We start from the raw sequence: 23,957 nt of genomic DNA, 5'->3' as shown, positions 1-23,957 counted from the left end.
ACATAAAACAGAAGCAATATTGTAACAAATTCAATAAAGACTTTTAAAATGGTCCACATCAAAAAAAAAAAATCTTAAAAAAAATCAAAAACTGCCCGGGCCCAGCTTCCCTCCCCATCCCCCCAGCCAAGCCCCACTCGGGAGGAAAGGAAGGGCAGCTCAGCCCATTCAACCCCACAGCACTCGGGGTCCAAGCCACCTGCGTGCGGCCCCCTCCCGAGCCCGGAACTTGGGAGACCAAAGGAGGGAGACCTTGCCCCCTTGACAAGGGATGATGCAGCAGTCCAGTGGGAGGACCGAGAAGAAGGGTGCCTGGAACAGATGTACCAGGATGGTGTCATGGGGGCCAGGGAGCTTCCAGGGCAGCTGAGACCAGGAAGCCCCGGAAAGCCTGGGGCAGGAAGTTTGAGAGAACACGGGCCAGCCTGGGGCAGCAGAATCCCAGCGAGCAGGGCAAGAGCAGAGGCCAGGGATGACCTGGCACACAGTGGGAGGATGTGGCAGATGTCCCCAGAGCCCGGCGTAGCTGAGGGGGGCAGGAGGTCTCGGAGCCACAGAAGAGAGGGAGATCCCCGGGTTGCTGTCTCTCCGTTTGCACCCAAAGCTGGAGAGTCTTGGAGAAATCTGTGCTAATGTGTGTCGGGGATCTGTCCCTAACATCTACGACCGTGCGCCGGGCACAGAGCTGGGCGCTTCTCCCAGGGCATAAGGGGGTAAGGCTGCCTCTGTCATAGCCAAGGCTGAGGGCACTTGTGCAAGGGCACGCGGCCAGGGATGGACCTGAGATTCAACCCAGAGTCAAAGCTGCACTGCAGCCTCTGTGCCTACTGGGAGGCCCTGCCCTGCAGGTATTTGTATCTTATTCCCAGTTGGGAGATGTTAGGGACTGGGCAACACCCAGCTGACCCTCTCCCGCTGCTGGAGCTTCGGCCCCTCGGTCTCCCTTCTCACATCTGTAACTAAGGAATATCATCTCATAAGTGCTCATAAGTGCTCATCATCCAAGCACTTATTTGACCAAAGGGGCTCAGGCAGGTTAAAGGCCCTGCTCACGGTCACCCATCGGGGCAAGCAGGGGATGGAGACAGACAACTCAGGCCAGCATCCGTTTCCTGTGGGGGAAGTGGAAAGAGGACGGGGGGCTGCAGTTCCAAAGCCTGATTAGCTGTGTGACCTTGGACGAGCCACCTGATCACACTGAACCATGCCCAGCCCTTGTGTGCAAAACTGGAACAGTAAAAATCCATGCCTTAGGAGTCCTAAAGGAACGGAATGAGACAAGGACAAGCTTCGGCCTCCGTACAGGCCGGTAGCCTATCTGATCCCTCCTCTATATTAATCTGATTAAGAGCAGACGTATCCTGTGCCCTGACTGTGGGCTGAGTGCAGCTCTTAGAGCTGGCCTAAGAGCTTTATTCCTGCGAACTTGTTGAATCTATTAATACACCCATTTTACAGATGAAAAAATGGAGGCTCAGGGAGGTTAAGCCATTTGGCCCAGGGCTGTACACTTTGTAAGAGCGACACTAAAAGGTGATCCAAGCCATCTGGACCCAAGTGCCTGGGCTCTGCACCAAAGTGCCCTGCAGCCTGACCTGCTGTCACAGCTGGAGTCCTGGCTGGAGCCCAACGCCTCCCCTGCGGGCGCATCCATGCCAACTGGACCCCACTCAGGACTATTCCCACCCCCACCCCTCCCCGCAAAGTGCTCACAGCCGCTACTTATCCTCTATGCAATGGAAGAGGCAAGTCAAGCAGGAGAGAGGGAAAGAGCAAGCTACGCTGACCCCCAGATGGCGAATGCCCCCCTTGTGGTCAGGTGTGCCCCGGGGAAGGAGCCGTTTTGCCCCAGTTCCCGAGGGCTGTGGGCGAGAGACTGCAGGGTTTGTCCCCTGCTGCCCATCAAAGGGCCTCCCACTTGGGGAACACAGCACTTTCAAAACCTCTCATTCTGCCTAATTTGCTTTAAAACACACAGGCGTCCTTTCATCTTCTCCTAAAAATGCCGTGGTGAGCGGCGGGCTTTGAAGAGGCTGGCTGCTTTCTTGGGGTCTCAGAGGCTGGTCAGGGTGGCAAGTCCAGGCGTGTCTCAGAGTCTGGCGGAGCACACCTGACACCAGTCAGGGTCTCCACCTGAGAGTCCCAGCGCTTCTATTTTGCCAGCTAGGTGACCTCGCCCAGCCACGGGGCGGTATCCTGGGTTGACACAGGGACCGCTGGAGTTTGTGGGAGGGACATGGGTGGGGGTAACTACAGCTCTCTCCAGATGTACAGCACGGGGTGGGAGTGAGGGACGATGAAATCAAATTCATATTTTATGGCAACTCAAGAAAAATTTAAACACAAGTTTTCTTTGCCCATTTGGACCTCCTCCTTCCCTTTAGTGTGTGCTGTGCATCTGCATCCAGATCTCCTTAGAAGATAACATTCCTCCTTAATCTCACAGAGGGTCACAATTCCTTAGGAGATAACCTTTCCTCTTAATCTGGTAAGGGGTCACGATGACCCATGACCCATTACTTGCTTTGGACGTGTAGATCTGGATTGTGTAAACTGCCCATAATACGTCATTTGATGTCCAACCCTTTGTCTCAAAAACTTGTATAACTGTGCTCTGACCTTTAACGGGAGGAATAGTCCTCAGAGCTTTCTGAAAGACTGTCTCCTGGGTTATAATCCTCAGGTTAGCTCGAATAAGATTTTCCATTTCTTTCTTAGATGGACTATTGATTAGTTTTTTTCATCCATAGGAACAAGATCTGAAGAGGGGCTGCCCCAGCTGTTTTCTCTGGCTCTATTCTTTTGCCCTCTGGGAACCTGACCCTTTTCACCTTCACATCCTTCCCTCTCCCAGTGTATGACCAACATCTTTATCAAGGAACATACTGGCAGGTGAATTCTACATGGGTGTCTGCGTGTGTGCTGTGAACTAGAGCTGCACATCAAACAGTTTCCATCTCAGTAAAGAAAACGAATAATCTGAAACCTAGAAGGCTGAATTATTAGAATGAGTTTGCGTCCTCATATTAATGCAAATAATAAGTACATGGTCTTCAGATTCAACTTATGTTCATGAGGCCTCCACAATACACCCAGATGCTAATTTCCTTCCTATTTTATGGGCAGATAAGCAGGCTTAGGGAATAAGTGCCTTCTGATAAGCCATGACCTGGAATTGGTCCCAAGAACCTTTACTCCCTTTTGTTTCCTGAGCTCAGCCTGTGAAAGCACTGACTGAGCTAAACTCATCCCTAAAATTTAGAAGAATTCACCCTGAGCTCAGGCTCCAGGCATGAAAGGAGTGGGGTCTCTCCCACCTTACACCAGTCTCTCATCTCTGACCCAGGGCTCTCCTGTCTTCTGCCAGCATCCCTGAAACACTAATAAGCTAGCTTATTAGCTTGTTAGTGGAATAAAATCAAACCCCAGACCTTACACCCATGCTTTTCTACTTTCCATATCTTAAAGTATTTTGTTATCAACCAAACGACCTTGTTGATGGAGTGGCTTTCTGTCTCCTGTCCCCTCCCAGCTGGTGAATTTCACGTCTCCAGCACCACCTTCCCCCGAATTTCCCTGGTTCCCTCTCTTCCCCTTTTCCCCAGAATTCATACGAGACTGGGATGTATTGGATGGAACGGACCAGAAGAAAATCTGATTTGATTAAAGCAAAGAGAGACATTAGCTTTAGTTAGTAATCATAGAACGTGTTTCGCCAATGAATTTGGAGCAGACATTGTGGAAAACAGAAAACGTAGAGAAGTGAAAGTTTCTGAACATTTATATTTTTGTGACTTTGAGAGCGAGCTCAGTCATGGAGTCTCTAGAGTTTGACCAAATGTAGAAAACGGTCAGGTTGAGCCTGAACTGCCCTTGAGAGCACAGACTGTGTCTTATTTAGTTCTGTGTCTCTGGTGCTGTGTCCTTGGCCCTGGCCCCTCATGGGGGCCTGTTAATGGGCAGATGGACAGGTGGATAGCCCAATGATGCCGATGGGCTTGCTGGTCGACCACCAGGCTCCCTGCTCCTTGGGGAGGAAGCAGGGAGGGCTGAGCCTCATGGTACATGAGCTTTCTGACCCTTTCTCATGGGAAACTTTCAAGGAACTCACGGTAACCAGGCAGAACTGCTTTCTGATTATTCTTTTTCCAGTTGAATGAGATTAAGTTCACGGAAGACTTAATAAGTCCTTTTGGGCCCTGAGGAAAGATACATATTCCTTTGCTCCCGGAAATGAGTTTCTGGCTCTGCAGACCCAGGTCTCAGATCAGGGGGAGGTGAGGACTATTTGAAGCCCTTACATGAATGCCTGAGGCAGGACGGCCAAGGTCGTGCCCCCTTCATTGGGCCCCTCCCTGCTGAGAGCCCCATGTCTACAGAATCAAAGGGAAGCTGCTGAAACTCTCTGTCCCTGGGCCTGACTGCTGCCTGCTTTCAGGCAGAGGCTTGTGGCATTTCAGGATCGCAGAGGGTCATAGGGAGCATCACACATTTCTGCTTTTTTTTTTTTTCCAGGTGCAGAAACTAAGGCTCCGGGGCGGGGAGGGGAGAAGACGTGACTTGTCCAAGGTTGTAAACGAGAATGTGGTGGCAGCAAGATTAGAAGCTGGGGTCCCTCACTCCCAAAGCACGTCCCTTCTGGCACACCTGGCCCATGAGCTGCTCCAGCAAGAGCTAGACAAGCATCAGTACCAACACAGATGCAGAGCAAACGGAGCCCCAGATGGGACGGGCCTGCCTGAGATCACAGCCTGCTAATGGCCATGCCCCTGTCCCCACCCCAGGCTCTGTGGGCTGCAGCCCCCTCTCCTGCGCTCAGCTTGAGGTCAGCAATACAGCTCCAACCTACTTTCTTGCTCTGTTTCTGTGATTTTGGAATCCAGATTCCTGCCCTGCTTGGAAGCATGGGCCTGAAATAGTACATTACAGTGCACGGAAAACCCCCAGTCTTGGTTTAAACACACATTTTGAGAATAAATGCAAAGCAAGAATGTGAAACTATTTCAAATGTCACCCAAGAGTGAACTGTGCAAAGAGGATGAAGGAATGAGACAAGCGGTTTCCTGTTAGAGATACACCTTCTCTCTGCCCCGTTCAGTTCTGTTTGATTTTTCTTGCTACACAACTGCTACTCCCTGCCACATCCCTAGACACTTGGAGGTGACAGACGGAGGGAACAATGGAGATGGTTAGGAACTGTGTTGCTGGAAGGTGGGGAGGCAAGCACATAGAGAATCAGAATCCAAGGGTGCAAAGGTACAATAAGCACATGCCCTGCCCCAGGGCCTTTGCACGTGCCCCTCCCTCTACCTAGAACGTGTTCTTAAGGTGGAACCCACAGGGCTTGCTCCTTCACTGCATTCATTCTTCTGCCCAGCTGCCCTCCTAGGAGAGGCCTTCCCTGATCACCCCAAGACAGTCTCGCTGTCACTATCCCTTTGCTCAGCTGCATTTTCCTTCATAGCCTTAATCAGAAAAATGACACTCCATTGTATGCTGAATTCCTTCTTTGTCTGTCTCCTCCCCACCAGGAGGGCAGGAACTTCACCTGTGTCCATCCCTCACTGCTGTGTTCCCCCCTGCTGAGAACAGCGTTAGGGTCTCAACAAATATGTATGGACTGACGGCAGAGTGAAAAGTGCTCCAAGCTCAGGGAGCAGAGGTTCATTCTGGTGTGGGCACAGTGAAGATGAGGGAACTTGGTCATTTCCGGGCCTCAGTGTCCTCATATGGTGAATGCGATGATTCCAATGACAACCTCAACCAGCCTGGACCATGAACGGCCGGCCACAGTACCCTGCTCAGAGCAGGTGCCCTCCGAACTCTGGACCTTGCGTCTTGAGGTTTCCTCTCCTAGCTGAGCTCTGCTGGTCCCCGCCCGAGCAGATCAGCCGTCCTCTGGGACAGGAAGTCAGGGCCCAGCCTACAGATTTCCTTTGGCTTTTGCAAAAACAGCGAAACCAAAAATACTACAAAACCCCACTGTGTATCTGCACAGGGCTCAGAGCTGTGGCCACAGGTGTGAGTCCTGCCTGCTGGGCTCCTCTGCGGCAGGAACAGGACGCAGAGCACATAGCTCGTAAGCAGGCATCTGGCCCCCCTGTGGGGTCCACGGGTCTAGTTCCCGAGATCCTGGAGCCTCCGTCTGACCTCCCTGGAACAGTAGGATGGCCTCTGTCGGCCATGGGAGGCTCATTCCTGAACCCACGTGTGCATCTGGCTCTGGGTTTGTCCTGAGCAGGGTATGCATGGAGGATGGGTTGGTTTTTATCAAATGCCACCCCCTTCTCAGCCCTCTGCCCCCATGGCTCTTCCCTGTCAACCAGGAATCTGCGTGAGCATCATCAAGGCTCACCGATGCCCCAGCTGGGAAACCACAGCCGAGGGTCAGCCTTGGCTGCACTTGGTCCATAACCCACTGTACAGATGGGCAAACTGAGGCCCCGTGAAGAGGAGGGCCTTGGCAGAGTCCACACAGTGTGATGTGGCGGAACCAGACCTAGAACCAGCTTTCCAGACTCCTGGACAAGGACAATGGCCGTTAGATTGTGGTTTTCATGTTTTCTTTAAACTGAATCTCACCCAGGCAGAAAGTAGCTACTGAAACTCAGCTTTTCCGGTTGATGCAAGGGCGGGGACCCCTGGCCCAGCTGCTGGGCCTCCTCACCACCCCTAAGGGGGTTTTAAAACCAAAGCCCTTACTAGACCACACCCACTGTCCACTCTAGTAGCCTGTGAATGACACACCCACTTCCACCCCAACTCCAGGGTTTTCTTTGAGGACTTTGGAGACCAAATCAGGTAGTTTATTTGTGGTCATGTTACTAAATGGGGTTTGTTCATTCTCAAAGGTTTTTCAAAAATGAGTTCTAGGAAATCTGAAAAGGAAGAGAGTAGGTTTCAAGGATGAGAAAGAAGAGATGGAAGAAAGGGGATGTAAGAAGCAGCAGGACCAGGAGAAAGTGGATATGGTCAGAGCCACAGTGAGGATGCAGGAGAGAGGCTGGTGGAGAGCGTCAGCACCCAGTGGGTGCCTATCTGGATGTGGGGTGGAGGTGCTGGGGGCCTCCAGGCTGGACCCACCTCCATGCCTGCCCTGCCTTCCTTCCCACCACGAAGTCAAGGGTCCTGCTTTTGGAATCACAAAGAAAGATCCATTCACCTTCAAAATAATCTATAGATACAGTCTGTGCATAGAGTATCTGCTCTTTATAACGGAGTTATAAAGCATTTCTTATTTGCATGTGTTGGCTACTTGCTGATGCATTTGAATGTGGCAAAAAGGGGAAACAGTTAACCAAGACTTTTCTTATGATTAGACACACATCCCTATCCCTGAACATTTCACGACTGCGTGAGATTAGAAAGGACTGCCTTCTAAACACCCTGTAGGTACGGAGAGCCTACTGTGTTCTGGATGCTGTAGAAGGCATCGGAAGAAATATGATAATAACCAAGTCACAGGCCTCCCACGCTTGGGTGGAGGAGGACGGTCATTTCAGCATGGTTTAAGGCACAGAAAACAAGGCGATTAAGAGTACAGATTCTGCTGTCAAAGAGAGCTGGGTTCAAATCCCAGCTCTGCAACTTACCAGCTGTGTGACCTCTGGGGAGTTCCTTAACCTCTCTGAGCCTCAGTTTCTGCATCTGAAAAATAGAAGAAAATACTCAGTCTTAAGGAGAGGGAGTGAGGATCTAAAGAGAGTGCCTGCCTCCTACTCAGCTCAGACACAGAGTAAATATTGACTGCTGATGAGAAGAGGCATGCCGCGGTGTGGGGAGGGAACAGCGGTCACCTACAGAGCCCTGCGGGGAGTCAGGAGACCTGAATGTGGAGGCTTTCTGTTCCGAACTGTAAATGAAAGCTCCGTGCTGCCTGATCACCATGACCGCTTCCTGCTCTAGACAGAAGACAGAGGAGGGCGTATTCTGATCCTGAGACCGCTGTGCGCCCCACACTGAGCTAAGATTCTTCACATGTGGTTTAACCTCCCAGCCTCCGATAGGACAGAGGAGGAAGCTGAAGGCTCATCAGGCGGAGCCCAGTGGGGTCAGAGCGGGGTTGGAAACCTGTCGAGTCGAAGCCCTTCTCTACCCAGAGGACAGAGGACAGACATGAGCAGGTGGCACCTGCAACTGAATTCGTGGCAAGTCCCAGATCACATGTGGGGTGGGGGGTGGGGGGTCTGACTCAGGAATATTCTAACTGGCAGCAAACAGCTGAGAGTTTTGCATTTGCGAAGGGAGAGAGAACTTGAATCTGAGAATTAGGAGGTGTCATTGCTACTTCAGCACTTTTTCCTAAATGTGGAGTAGGGGAAGGGCCCTCCCTAAACAACAAGGGTGACATGCTATGGTATTATTACTATTAATAAGCCTGCGGGCTTGCAGCTGCTTCAGCCACGTGCTGTCTTAGCGCTTGTCCCCTGTGAGGTGTGCAAAATGCCCTTGCTCCCGGGGGTGGCGATGAAAACAACTTTCTGAATGGTCAAGACCTCCGGGTCCCCTTTCTCTCCCCCTCATCTGAGCACACCCGCGACCATGGACCTGAGCTGGCTGACTTCTGCCCGTCAATAATGGATGACCTGTGGACATTAGTATCACATAGCACCCACCCCGGCCAGCAGGAGGGAGTCGCTGCCCAGGATGGGCCCAACCTGCCTCTGACTCTCCATGGAAACAACAGGAAAGAAGGATTTTTTTTTTGTTTTTTTATTGAAGTATATCTGATTTACAATGTTGTGTTAGTTTCAGGTGTACAGCACAGTGATTCAGTTACATATACATATTCTTTTTCAGATTCTTTTCCCTTACAGGTTATTACAAAATACTGAGTATAGTCCCCTGTGCTATATAGTAGGTCCTTGTTGGATATCTATTTTATATATATTAGTGTATATATGTTAATCCCAAACTCCTAATTTATCCCTCCCCCCTTCCCTTTTGGTAACCATAAGTTTGCTTTCTAGGTCTGTGGGTGTATTTCTGTTTTGCAAATAAGTTCATTTGTATCTTTTTTTTCTTAGATTCCACATGTAAGTGATATCATATGTCTGTCTTTCTCTTTCTGACTTACTTCACTTAGTATGATGATAATCTCTAAGTCCATCCATGTTGCTGCAAATGACATTATTTCATTCTTTTTCATGGCTGAGTAATATTCCACTGTGTGTGTGTGTGTGTGTGTGTGTGTGTGTGTGTGTGTGTGTGTGTGTAAAAATAACATATAAAAATAACATCTTCTTTATCCATTCATCTGTCGATGGACATTTAGGTTGCTTCCGTGTCTTGGCTATTGTCAGTAGTGCTGCTATGAACTTTGGGGTGCATGTAACTTTTCAAATTACAATTTTCTCTGGATATACATCCAGGAAGGAGGAATTTTTAAAAATCATCAAAAGTTTAATTAAAAGTAATCACTTTCCAGAACAAGCAGCACATATTGCTTGTACCCCTTCTCCCACCACATGCAGGGAGCTATGGGAGACACAGTCCATAATTAATGTCAGGTGAGCCTCAAGGCCATATATGCAGTGGCAAGGGGCACGGGCTGTGAAGCCAGACTGCCAGCTCCATCACTGCTGGCCGTGCCTCCTTCAGTGAGTTACTGACCCTCAGTTTCCTCATCTGTAAACTAGGAACATTGAGACTGCCTACCTCCTATTGTTGCTGAGAAGATTAAGAAGGTCAATGTATATAAAGTGACAAGGAGAAAGTGCTCTCTAAGGACCAAACTATCATGATCATCACCATAATGTCGTCATCACCATATCATCATCATGATTATATCATCATCATCATGATCCCATCACCATCATCATCACCATCATCACCATCATCATCACCATCATCACCATCATCATCACCATCATCACCATCATCATCACCACCATCACCATTATCATCATCATCATCACCATCATCATCACCATCATCATCATCATCATCATCCCATCATCATCATCATCATCACCATCATCATCATCATCATTCCATCACCATCATCATCACCATCATCATCATCATCATCATCTCATCATCATCGTCTGCTCTTGGCCAGGTGCTGCACATCACATGAGAAGTGTCACTGCTCCCATTTCCCAGATGAGGAAAGTGAGACTGAGATAGGTAGCACACACTGAATTATTCATCATGCCAATAATTAATTAGCAATGAGCTGGGAGGAGGCCCAGAACTTTCACATGGTACTCTCTTCTCCATGACACTGCTGGCCTGAGCACATCAGGCAGAGGGCTTGGAAAGGCCAGCTGTCCCCATGTCCTTTAACCTTTTCATCCCCAGGCAATAGCGCCATCTGCTAAATAAACATCCTCAGACACAGCCCTTCCTAAGCAAGGCCGGAAGTGGGAAAGGTAACATGAATGAGGAAAGAGAAACGAACACAGGGTTTTTGAGTGTTGCCATGGAACCCCAAGAGGTCATTCCAAGCTTGTGGTTCTGTGTCAGAAACTTCCCCGGACCCAAAGCAGCGAGAATACGTTCTCCTGATGCCCATTCATGCCCAGCCCTGTCACATTATGGTGCTTTGCTGGTGGGGGACAGTATCTGTGAGAGGGAGTTTAGAGAATTATGGCCACCTTGGAGTTTATAACAACATCGTCATAAAAAAGGGTCTCTCTGAGTCTACCCTGGCTCTGAACATTGCCTCACTACCTTGGTATAAGCACAAAGGCCACGAGGAATCTGCTGAGATTTTGCTGACAAACCCTCTCTGTCTAACGTGATGGATCCTGGTTAGCCTGAGACCATCACTCGTCCAAACAGCAGGCTCACAACACAGCCAGGAGCACAGCCCAGGGCCTCCTAACCCTGGGTGGCTCCTGTCAACTGCCTCTGGCTTCACCGTAGGATCCCAAAAATATGTTTTCTGAGCACCTAGTGTGTTCCAGGAATTGGGACAGAGGCCAAGGATATAAAGATAAATGGAAAGAGAGATCATCTACACAGGGGAACACCCAAAATGTAGGACAAACTACCACCAAGTACTCGCAACAACCTTGCACCTATTCAGTGCTCCCAAGCCAGACGCCCTAAGTGCCTGGCCCATCACATTCACAACAGCCCTACAGAATAAGGCACTAAGTGGTATCTCCCCACCAAATACATATGCTAAAGCCCTGACCTCCAATGTGACTGCATTTGGAGATGGGGCCTTTAGAGAGGGAATTAAGGTTAAGTGAGGTCATAAAGGTGGGGCCCTAATCTGATAGGACTGCTGTCCTTATAAGACGTGCACACACAGAAGGAAGGCTGTGTGAGAACACCATGAGAAGGTGGCCAGGATGAGAGGCCTCACCAGAAACCAACCCTGGCAGCACCTTGATCTTGGACTTTGAGCCTCCAAAACTTGAAAAAAAAATACATTTCTGTCATCTAAGCCACCCGGTTTGTGATACTCTGTTACGGCAGCCCTTGGAGGCTAATACAGGGCTATAATTGTCATCCCCATTTTGCAGATGAGGAAGCTGAGGCACAAGGAGGTGACGGACCATACTGAAGGCCACACAACTACTAAGAGGTACAGCCAGGAGTCAGACCCACGCATCCGGCTGCAGAGCCCAATGGTTTACGGGCCCACTGTATTATGCAAACATTGTTCCCCTCTCTTTGCCCCCAACCCCTCACCGTACGGGACTCTAAGTCCCTGCTCCACCGACGCTGGGTCTGGCCATGTCCCTTGCTTTGGCCAATAGAGTGTGAGCAGACGTGCTCTGTGTGCCACCCTAAGCAGAAGGTTTAAATTTGATTGTGTGGCTCGCTCAGTTCTGGTGTGAGCACAGCGTGTCCTAGATGGTGACTACCTTCAGCCTGGGCCTCTGACCGAGAAAACTCAAGGAACATGGCTGAGCCGCAGTCACCCTGCCGTTGATCACAGTCTGCCTGTGATGGGAACAGGAAATAAGCATGTGTTGTACGTCACTGAGATTCGGGGACTCTTTGTTACGCAGCACCATACACGGTTCCTTTTGCAATTATCCAGTCTCCTTCCAACAAACATTCCATTTGGAAGACAGGCGGAGGGAGGCCTCTTCTCTGCCCACCCAAGCTCATGGAGGCAGTGCGGGAGGGGAAAGATCACAGGCTTTGGTCTAGAAGACATGGCTGGGATTCTGACACTGTCCCTCTCGAGCTGTGAGGCCCTGGGCAAGTATTTTATCTCAAGAGCCGTGGCTTTCACCTTGCAGACACTGGCATTATAAGCCCCACCTCGTGGGGTTGGTGGGAGAGGTAAAGGAGATAATACACTTAAAGCTTCTAGAACAGTTCCTGGCACATAGTAGGTACACTCAGAAAGGAAAATCCATTACTTTCTTCTCTGGGCTGGCCTAAAGGACAGGCAGGAAACCTGAGTGGCCTGGAGGGGCAGGGGTTGGTAACCAGGAGCTGCTGGCCTTTCCTCGGGTAGCAGATTACTCCCAGTGACCCTCGGAGACACCTCACCTGGAAAGGCAGGTCTCAGGTTTGAATTCCCTCGGCTGAGCTCAGGCTACGTGGAAGGGGCCGCCAGGTCCCTGGAGAGGGGCCGCTCTTGGCGCCCGTCCAGAGAGCCTTTTCTGAGCCGCTAACACTCCTCAGCTGTTGTGTCTCTTGGCTGCTAGCAGTTGCCCCTTCCTCCAGAGGACTGCCCTGGCCAGACAGGAGCTGCCTCGCCCAGGAGGTGACCACCTCTGGCCCCTGCCACCCTGGGCTGCCCCCAGACTATGACTGAGGGAATCGGGGCTGCACGAAGCTGACCCCCCCCCCTTGCCTCCACGTGGAACCAGCCCTGTGGTGGGTGCCCTGTATGCTCCGGGGTCCCGTGGGGTCAGGCTGAAGGTTGGCTCCAGCCGAGACACCTCCTTACCCAGCCTCTCTCTTCCCCCTGCCCTGTCCAGCCTCCCTCACCGCCTTCTAGAATCCACAGGCACCAAATCCCTGCCTCGGGCTCTGCTGGGAGGGAACTGGGCCCCCTGCCTGAGGCTGGTCTGAGCAGTGACCGTCAGGAAGAGAAAGCCTCAAAGTGAAGTGCTGGCTCTCAAGTTGAGAGAGCTTCTTCCAGAGTAGGGAGGCTCCCCGCCAACCGTCTGGTCCAAACTCTTGGCTTTATACCAAGCAGCAGAAACCATCGGTCACTTAGCAAAGACTGACTGGGGCCCAGAATGTGCTGGGCTCTGTTCTGGATGCTGGGGACACCACGGTGAACAAGGAAACAGCCTTCTCCTCTGGAAGCTTAGGCATCAAATCAAACAGAGATCACGGGAAACACTTAAGCAGCAAAGTCGAGGGGGCGGCGTGACAGTGGATGACAAGGAAGGTGCCACTGGGGTAAACTCCAAGCTGAGCTCCTGAATGAGTCGGCTGTGCAAAGGCAGGGGCGAGGAGACCAGAGTTCAGGCGGAGGGGAGAGTCCATGCAAGATCGTAAGGTGGAAACGAGCTATGCATATTCAGCCCAAAGGCCAGTGCGGTGCAAGCACACTGAGCTAAGGGATAATTTTACAGGATGGGGTCAGAGAGGGAAGCAGGGCCTGATCATGTGGCCCCGGGAGGGCAGTGGCTTGGCACCCAGCAAATTAGCAAAGGCAAGAGACTCTTCACGACCCCCTTCCTAGTCACCCCCACTGGGTGAGCTCTGTCCTTGGAAACCAGCGGCACACCAGTCCCACTGGGGTTTCCAGGCCAAGCCTGTCTCTCACGTCGAATATTTCAAAACCAGAGATTAAGGCTCATGAGTAAACCAATTAGTGGCCTTTGGAACATCACCTCCACTTTCCAAAGTGTTTCTCTGGGCTTTCATGTGAAGGCGCCCGGCAGACACGAGACCGATAAATATTTCATCGTCCTTCATTTCATCTCACATCAAATGAAGGGGCGGCGGAAGGCATGGGGAGGACCTGCTGGAGGGATGAGTCAGGGCAGAGCATGGGCTTTTGGAGGGGGGGCAGCTGCAGGTCCTGCTGCTTGTTTGCCGGGCAACCTGCAGCCAGTGCTGAAAGCATCTGGGGCCTCAGGGTCCTCTTCCGGAAAATGGGAGTGCTAGGAACCGTGAGAGAGCGGACTGAAGGCGGCTCACATGCTGGGCACACGCTGAGGACAGGTGACCGGTCTTCATCACTGACAGAGTCACGTGACTGGACTCAGGTCCTCCTCTGCCCAGGGCGCCCACCTCATCTGGGAGCAGCGTGGGGACACGGGGCAAAGTCCATCATGGGGAAAGGACAGGGCACGGAGTAGAAATCTGAGGACGCCTCTCTCCAGTGCATCCTACCTGAGCCCTCACACTGTGTGATTCACGCAAATAACCGCTGACCTTTTCAAACAGGATTTTAAGTGATAAACGGAAGTGCTTGTTGCCACAGCAGATAGAGGGCAAAGAAAGGAAAACCTTGTCATTTCCCTCTTTACATCTCCAGCCTTATTATCTGACGCCTGAATTAAATCCTTTTGATATACTTGTACATTTTGGCAGTAAATACTCATCTCAGGGGTTTTAAAAGATCGACAAACACATTTTGAAAATTCTCATCAAGCCGAAGCTTGCTAAGGACGGAAAAGCAAGGTTATCTGGGCTTGGAACGTTCACTAACAGTGTGTGGGGAAGTAGATACGCATGAAATCTGCAGTCCCTGTGCAAGATGAACATATGGAATTGTTCTGGAGCGTGTAATAACACAGAAGGGTGACTGTCTTTAATGAGCACCTACTATCTGCCCGGCACTTTACATACAATAGAACATTCACTAACTACTTGGATGTGCACTGTTTCAAATACTTTATGTGGATAGAGCCATTCAATCTTCCAAACAGCCTAGTATTAGGTACCTTATTGTCACCCCATATTTAGGCTAGCACAGAGAGGTGAAGTCACTCATCCAAAGTCACACAGCGAGTAGATGGTAGAGTCAGTACCAGAATCCAGATTGCGGGGCTCTGGAGCTGACGCCAACAGTGACAAACTATCCTAAGGTATCTCCCCTCCTCTTAGCTACAGACCTTGACAGTGACATATCATTTCCATTCTTAAGGAAAGTCCATCAGGTTGCAGAAGGAGAAGGGCTTTTCCCAGGTCACAGGCCAGATATGAGTCAACTCAGGCACAGTCCAGGTCCCAAGCCTCATTTCTGCAGTGTGTCCCGAGGCTAACCAAGACAGGGGTGGGTGGGAAGTGAGCTGGGAGGAAAGGAAGACAAAGCCACTGGCCTCTTCAAATTCAGAGAACCAAATGCATCTCCCTATTTGCCCTTTGCCAAACCAGTTTGGGTTTTCAAATGAATAATTAAGATTCTTAACAGGAAATCTGTATCTTAGGCACAGCACTGGGTATGAGGACATCTTCGAAATAGGACCAGAAGAAAAGGGTGGAGGAGGCTCCTTTCACTTGGTATAAAAGTCTCACGTGATTCTTTAAGATCAGGCTGACAACCCAGTCCATGGAAGGGTCCAGACTGGGGGGAAGGGACTGGTGGCTTCTGTGGAAGTAGGGGGTCCTCACTTGGGGTCCTATTGCCAAGGACTGGCTGGTGGACTGGACAGGTCTCTCAGGACATGACAGGCCCAGTAACCCCTGAGAACAGTTTTCAAGGTCAGGGAGAAGCACAGAACGAGGACAGCGTTGTCCCCACTTCAGCCACCCCTGCTCGGAGGTCCCACCAGGCCCCCAGGCTCTGGCTTTGCCTCTGCCTGCTTCAGTGCCCCGCCCACTTCTCCTACTGGGGACCTAAGACTGACCAAGATGCAGGTCGATGCCAGCACGTCCAGGATGCCTCACCCAGAACCACCCGTTTATACCACTTTTGAATACTTTTTTCTTGGTTTTTTTGTTTGTTTGTTTTGTTTTTGCATTTTATCTTGGAATGGAGAAGGTCCATGCTTAGTGTGAAACTCCATATTTACATCAAGGAAAAGGCTGAACACACAAGAAATGTAAACTTCTCTAAGGCAAGGGTTGGTAAACTACAGCCTGCAGGCTGGCCACCTGCTTTTATAAATAAAGTTTTATTGGAACACCATTGTGCACATTCATTTCCGTATTGTCGGTGGCTGCTTTTGTGCTCCAAGGGCAGAGAGTTGAGTAGTTGTAACAGAGACTGTATGGCTCTCAAAGCCTAAAATGTTTACTACCTGTCCTTTTATATAAAAAGATGGCTTTTTTTTTTTTTTGATCCCTGACCTATGGGACCAAATACCTTGAACTAATTTTTTTTTTTTTAAAGGGGAAAGGACATAAAAGGCAAATCAACACAAAAGGAAGGCAGGTGACCCATCAACTATCAAGAACATTTCAACTTCACTACTAACCGAAGTCATTCAAACAGCAAAGAGACGTCATTTCTTACATATCAGAATCTCAAGGATGCCGACCCCTGACCCCTAGTTCCCTCTGTGCATGACCCCTCCTGCCCCGCACAGCACACTCCCAGGCAACCCACATTTGACTCACTGTGGTTTCGGGCTCACAGCCACGCTCAGAGTGGACCCGCGCTGCACACACTGGCCCAGCATCACCCTGGGAGCTTGATGCACAGAGTGGATGCGCCCTCCGTGCTGTGGGAGAGGAATGAATGGGCGGGATCAGGAGGAGTAAGAGCCACCTGGTCGCTCACTGCTGCCCAGTGTCCTTCTGGTGAGTCCCTCTCCTCCTCCGCGTGCCCTCCATGGGACGGTAAATACCACAACATGAGCACAGGGGTCCCTGGAGACTCCTCAGACGTCTGCATTCTTGGGCAGTGAGATTCGCTCCTGGGGCCCTGACCTCTGAGCACATGAACAAGGCTGGAAGGAATTGGGGGAGGCAAGGTTCTGAATTCCTGGGGCACTAGGTGGAGACGTGGGGTCCAGACATCACATGGGTTTGCCTGCTAAGACCCTGCCTTTCTAGTCCAGGGCTCAGGGCCTTCTCTTCAATCCTGCGGCTCGCCCACAGCTTCATAGAGAGAGGGAGGCCACACTGCTCATTTCCACACTGGCCCCTCCGCCAATCCGAAGCCCTACTGGCAAAATCCATCCCCCCTCACTGTCCAGCCAACCCTACTCACACCTCACAGCCTGGACGACCTACCCTCCCCCTTCCTTGATGTTTCTTGGGGTGATCCAGCCTCCTCCTCCCCACCATCCTCTTCATTTTCTGGACCTCTCGTTCCCCCACCCACAGTCCTGGCCTCGCTAGAAGGGCCTGTCTCAGAGGGTGAGTTCCTTGCCACCATCTTGGGGGAGAGCACCTATCATGAAAGGCCAGGCAGCTCGCCCTCCCTCCAGAGACCCACACCCACTCCTGGCGTCCTCGGCCACCTCTCTCTGCTTCACCCTCACATGTGCTCCCCTGCCCTCTCTGTTCCCACCCTGCTAACCTCATATCTGTGCTTGAACGCTCCAGGTTCATTCTGCCTCAGGGCCTTTGCACTTGCTGACCGTACTGACTCCTCCTCCTCCTTCCTTTCCCAGCTCAAACGCCACCCTCTGGGGAGAAGGAATAGAAGGGCAAAAGTAGTTCACATTTCTCTAGCCTTTTCGTTGGCAATTTAGATCCATCCACTTGATTACACTCTCATAATAGCTCTGTGATAGCGGCAGGGCCACAATGATGAACACAGGCGGCCCAGTGTCAGAGCTGGGACATCGTCAACTGGACTGCTATTCACTCTCAACTCCAAGCTCAGGTTCATTTCCCTAAGCCATGTGTCTGACCACAAACGAGAGGAGACACCCCCACTCCGCCTGAGACTTCACAGGCAGACTCTAAGGATGCCAGTTCAAGGGCAATCAGACTCCAGGCATTCAGTCGAAGAGACCCTTTACAAAGAGGCCAGAGCTGATCTCTGCACCCTCACAGCTGAAAGTGTTAGTTCAGCAAATGCACAAACAGCTCTCCTGCCAGCAGGAGCGCCCTGGCATTCCTGCCCCACTGCGTGCCAACCGTTTCCTGACAAATGACAAGTCAGAATTTGCCCTGTGCCACACTCGTGGTCAGGCTTTTACCGAAACCATTCCAGGGTTGTTTTTGGCAACACGGTCGCTGGACAACCCCATGGAGGAGGGCCCAGAAGCCCGGCCCTACCCCAGACTCTGCCATTACCAGCTGTGTGACTTAGAGCTGGTCCCTTTCCTTCCCTGGGCTTCAGTTCCTGCCTTGGAAAAAGGTGGGGTTAGGAGCCCACTGGGATGTTGGACTATGCTTTACGTCCCTCAGGGTCACTACCTCCCCAGGAACCTCTGGCAAGTTCCCAAATTCTGAACCTCAGTTTCCCAATCAGTCAAATGTTGTACTAAATCAGAAGATATGGCAACTGCTGCTTTACAAACCGATTCTGTCTGTGCCATACAGCCACTGACAAAACTTTGAATTAGCTATAATTTTCAAAAATCAGAAAGCTTTACATAAAAATCTGGACCTCAAGCTTCTTTTGATAAAGAAGGGGAAGGCTTCCCTGGTGGCGCAGTGGTTGAGAATCTGCCTGCCAATGCAGGGGACACGGGTTCGAGCCCTGATCTGGGAAGATCCCACATGCCGCGGAGCGACTAGGCCCGTGAGCCACAATTGCTGAGCCTGCGCATCTGGAGCCTGTGCTCCGCAACAAGAGAGGCCGCGATAGTGAGAGGCCCGTGCACCGCGATGAAGAGTGGCCCCCACTTGCCGCAACTGGAGAAAGCCCTCGCACAGAAACGAAGACCCAACACAGCATAAATAAATAAATAGTTTTTTTTAAAAAAAAAGAAGGGGAAGATCCAGGAACCCTGGGCTCACATTCCCCAATCCCCACGGCTGAGCAGCAGCCGTCTCCTTTGGTCAGAACCTGGTCGATTTTCCAGTTTGCTACAGGCCCCACTCTTCCCTATTGTCTTACTAGGTCTCTTTTATCTGTTCATATCACCCACCTGGTCCCTATGAACCGAGGGGACTATGACTCCCGGACTGGAGGTCCTAAAGGTCTCCGCTGCTCCTGCTTTCTGTGACTTTCTGATATTATTCATACACACTAGCGCTACCCTGCCATCCCCTGGGGTAGAGAGTGGAGGGCCGCCCAGCTTGAGGCTGAGACCTCCAGGGCTTCCTCCCACTGCCTGGCTGAAGGGAGAGGCCCTGCCCCTGCCAGGATTCCGATCCCCTGGTCAGCGGAAAGATGATAGCCTCCGGAACGCACTTACCAGCCATCAGGCCATGTGGAGCTCCCTGCGGCCACTGCAGCCTCCTATAATTACCTGCAGTGTGTAATAAAGCCCCGTTTAGAAACCTTAGAAAGGACCCCACAAGGAGAACTGTTTCCTGGGTAATTTCCTGATCACAGAATTTCAGGGTTGGAAGGGACTTTAAAAAAGCATCTAGACCCATCATCTGATGCTTAAATCTCCTCCAGAGAGGCTGACAAGATTCATTCCAGGTCTTACTATTTGCCCGGCACTGTCAGGAGCTGAAAATATAAAAAAGCAGCAAATGCAGCCTCAACTGCGAGTCCTCCCAGGCTGTGGAGGCCAGTCTGGCAAACAGACGATGAGGATGCAGGATGGCACGGGCTTTCACACCCAACAGCTACCAGGAACTCGGCCGTACTATTTGTCAAACACTCCGCATAAATAATCTCAGCTACTTCTCAAGAAAACTCTCCCAGGAGGTGCTATTCTTTTTGTATTTCCTCAGCTTTTTGTTTTATTCACAATATAACTACAACATGCACCACACATTAACATTTTCTCCATCACGTTCTGAAGCCTAGACAATCAACAAAACAAAAATCAAACTATGATTCGCGTAGGTTTGTCAGTTTCCATATGAAAATATTCCCATTATGGCCGATTTCAAGCTACAGGGAAATGGGAAGAGATATACAGTAGACAATGTTATATAGCGCTTACACAGACAGTAAAACAGACCTAAGTAACCCAGTAGTATAGATATCACTCATATGTACTAAAGCAGTGACAAAGTGATGAATTTCAAGTATTTATTCAGGAGGTGGTATCCTTAACCTCTCGTTTGCAGGTGAGGAGTCCGAGGCTCAGAGAGGTTAAGGCCCTTGGTCAAGGTTGCACAGCCTACAGGTGTTGGAGCAGGCTTTGATCCCAGCGATTTGAGACTCCAGAACTGGGTTTGTAAACACAACCTTAGTCTGTTATTCTGAAGGGCAGCCTGGGGAGCAGAAAGAAGAGACTGGCGAGCAGAGCCCGCCGAGGGGACGAAAGTCTGTCCTGAATCCTGACGGACACGCAGGAGACAGAGTAAGCCCGAGGTGGATGAAGGGCCAGGCTGAGGGCTGGGCCGGTGCAGAGGTCTGGGGCCTCATTAGTAATCAGAGAAATGCCAATAAAAACAGGATGAGACATCGCTTGACACCTATTAGCTTGGCAAAAATCATCAGGCACTGCGATGCCAACTGTCGGCGGGTGGCCGCAGACGTGGGAACTCGTGCCCTGCTGATGGGAAGGTGGACTCGGCAGCCGTCCTAGGACACCACCTGGCAGTACCGGGGCAAGTTACCATAGGCATCCTCTATGCCCCAGCAATTCCACTCCCACCTATCCAAAGTGTTAAGGAATCTATCAAGCAAATTTTGGAATGTTCTTATGTATGTTAAAGGAAGATAAATTCTGGTTCACAAAGAATTTTTAAAAACATGCGGAAATGTTTCTGTTGTAAGGCCAAGGAGGCAGGAGGCGGGAAACACATGCGCTGAGAACAGAGTCACCTTGTAGGGTAACCCGGGAAGTGTCCAGGATTACATGCCAGGCATATTCAGTTCAATAAATCAATGTGCTCAGGTCCTGTTACCTCTGACAATCATGTTCTGGGGAGCTTTGATCTGATCTTTACATTTTCTTCTCCCATTCATTCATTCACCCATTCATTCGTTCAATACATATTTACTGAACACCTGTTAAATGTCAGGTCATGTGTCAGGAGGGAACAAAATAGATGGAGGGAGCTTAAGTTCTAGGCGCAAGAGAGAATCGACAAAGAAGTAAATGCGTAACAGGTCAGATGTCCAGAGACCAGTGATGGAGAATAAAGGACGGGGCACGGGCAGAGAGTGCAGGGAGTGGGAGTGGGCACACGCAGCTGGACGGTTTTGTGGATAATCTGCAGCGAACCCCGTCTGGCTAGAGGCAGCCCCCTATGCCAGCAGCACCAAAGCTTCTGCGTCCTGCCACGTCTGCTCTCCTAGGGCTCCTAGTCGTACCAGCTTCAGGTGAAACTTCATTTAGCTCCTGAGGACTCGAGCTGCTTCGAAGTCATCGAGAAGAGACACTGAGTCTGGTCCGTCTGGTACCTTTCCTTTGAGTCAGGAACACATGGTTTCAGATCCTTTTTCAGCAGAAGCATGAGCCCCCTGCAGCAGAGGCACTGCCCCTGCCAGCTGTGTTCACCACAGTCTCCAACAAGAGGACATTCATGTTCGGCATCAAAAGCCTCAACAAGTACTCAGCTTCCACCCTGGAGTCCCCTTCTAGGGATCTATTCCCGGAAATGGCTCAACGTGTGGACAGAGTTTTGTGCCCAAAGAGGTTTATCATCATGTTTTTTTCTTCCAGTCTTACTGAGATGGAATTGACATATAGCACTGTGTAAGTGTAAGGTGCACAGCCATGGTTTGACTTGCATCCATCATGAAATGATGATAAGTTTAGTGAACATCCTCTCATGCAGATACAAAAGTAAAGAAATAGAAAACCTTTTGTGATGAGAACTCAGGATTTAGTCTCTTAACAATTTTTATATATAACATACAGCAGTGTTAATTATATTTACCGTGTTGTATGTTACATCGCTAGTACTTATTTATCTTACAACCGGAAGTTTGTACCTTTTGACCACCTACATCCAATTCTCCCTCCCTCACCTTCCCCTCTGGTAACCACAAATCTCATCTCTTTTTTATGGGTTTGTTTGTATGTTTGATTATTTTTGAAGTGTAATTGACCTACGGCACTATGCTAGTTCCTGGTGCACAACCTAGCGATTTTTTTTCCATATATTTCAAAATGATCACCACGATAAGTCTAGTTATGATATGTCACCACGCAAAGATATTATATCGTTACTGACTGTATTCCCCACGCTGTATATTTCATACCTGTGACTCATTTATTTTGCAGCTGGAAGTTTGTACCTCTTACTCTCCCTCACCTATTTCTTTCCTCCCTTCCCCTCCTTCTCCTCTGGCAACCACCTGTTCAGTCTCTGTATCTATAACTCTGTTTCTGTTTTGCTATATTTGTTTGTTTGTTTTGTTTTTTAGATTCCACATATAAGTGAAATCATACAGTATTTGTCTTTCTCTGTCTGACTCATTTCACTTAAATAATACCCTCTAGGTCCACCCACATTATTGTAAATGGCAAGATTTCATTCTTTTGTTATGGCCGAGTAATATCCCATTGTATATATATATACACACCACATCTTCTTTATCCATCATCATGTTATTTTTAATAGCAAAATGCCAAAGAGCTCTAACACGCTCCACCGTAAGGAAATTACTAAATGCATCATGGTACGAGCGAATATCTGTTATACCATGGAAAAATCTGCATCTTTAATAATGCTCATGAAGAATTTAAACAGGAGAAAACATCTGCTATACTGTTAAATTGTTAAAAGACAAAGGAAACAATATCAGAATCAGAATGACAGTTTTAACAATAGAGGAACCGAAAAACATACACTGAAAGGAAATTCTCTAAAATGCTAAGATAGGTACTTTCTGGGAGAAGTGGTTCTGTAGGATTTTTTTATCTTCACACTTTTCTCTCTTTTCAGGATTTTCTTCAGTGATCACAGCTACTTTTATGACCGTGAAATAAAACTACCAACACTCCCCAACCCTAAAAAATGGTGGCACCTTCAAAACGTTCTCCAGCCACCCAACACTCGGCTCCAGGACCTTGACCTAGCAATCTCCCAAGGCTGTATTTAATGAGAAAGCCTCCTAGGATTTGGGATTTCATTTCCAGAAGCTCAGACGCAAAGAAGAGAAGGAAAAATAGAAAGCAATATAGGATGTCAGCAAGGCTGTGTCAGAATGCAGACCCAGCCAGGGTGGAGCTGGCTCCCAGGAAAGAGGGCTTGGGAACACTGTCCCTGGATTCTGAGGCTCCCTAGGGCCCCACCCAGCCCCCATTCCCCTCTTCAACCCCAGCTAAAAGCCTGTGGGGACTGCGTCACTTTCACCCAGGAGCACAGAGAGGTCCTTCCTCGCCTTTCAAAGCACCGTCCCTGGCTCAATATGCGCGAAGCTCCTTGCACTATCCTTGTGGGAATGTATTACAGTGTCATGTATTATACGCCACAGCAGAAGGTCTGAGGCTCAGAGAGGTCAACTGACTTGCCCGAGGGCACACAGCTGGTAAGAGACAAAGCAAGGCATGGGACTCAGGCTTCTGCTCTGACCCCCGGAGGACTTTACCCCACACCACAGCTGGCCCAGGAGCCCAGCAATGGCATCTGGAAGCCTGGGTTCAAATCCCAGCAGAGTTGCTCAGTCTCTGTGGGAGTCTTGCTAGTTAACCCCTAGGAGCCCAGGTTCCATCCATGAATGGGAGGCAAACCTAATACTGACCCTAGGGGTCAAATGCTAAGCTGCTGGTACCCTGTAAGCACATAATCAATACTATTATTGTTGTTGTTTGTCACTTTTGTCCTCCCTGGAGTGAGGTCCCTCTCCAGCCTCCTGGTGTGCCCCAGCGCACTGCCCCCCTCCTTCCACCCTCCCAGGCCGAGGAAAGGGCCTCCCCAGCTCCATCCACAGACCAGCGTGGAGAACGTGCTGGGCAAACGAGCAATGGAGTAAAGAGACCGGGACAGAATCATAAGAGGAGGGTCAGCTCTGCTGAGACATTTGCGGAGCATTTCCAAACTCTGCTTTTTGGCTTCATGCGGCTGCTTCCTGGCCAACTGTGCTCAATTCGTGTCTAATTCCAAACAGATGGGTCTGTGCCCCGCCCTCACCCTGCTCAGTCTCTCCCCAC

The 23,957-nt window shown here is 50.1% G+C and overlaps 1 protein-coding gene across 2 annotated transcripts in view; it reads right to left on the bottom strand.

The window, feature by feature from the left end:
- ST3GAL1 (ST3 beta-galactoside alpha-2,3-sialyltransferase 1) overlaps positions 1-23,957 on the bottom strand; it is an 85,776-nt gene that overhangs the window by 35,355 nt on the left and 26,464 nt on the right. The window contains exon 2 of one of the 2 annotated variants that reach the window (XM_036830287.1): positions 7,593-7,647. The exons of the other annotated variant lie outside the window; for it this stretch is intronic. The gene's annotated coding sequence lies outside the window, so the exon portion shown is untranslated. The remainder of the gene's footprint in view (positions 1-7,592; positions 7,648-23,957) is intronic. 2 annotated transcript variants of the gene reach the window in all.

This window comes from Balaenoptera musculus, chromosome 17 (assembly GCF_009873245.2).
Source record: "Balaenoptera musculus isolate JJ_BM4_2016_0621 chromosome 17, mBalMus1.pri.v3, whole genome shotgun sequence".
In the NCBI taxonomy this organism is placed as follows: Eukaryota; Metazoa; Chordata; class Mammalia; order Artiodactyla; family Balaenopteridae; genus Balaenoptera; species Balaenoptera musculus.
Note: the sequence above shows the minus strand (reverse complement) of the source record. Positions and strands in the feature narration are given on the sequence as shown.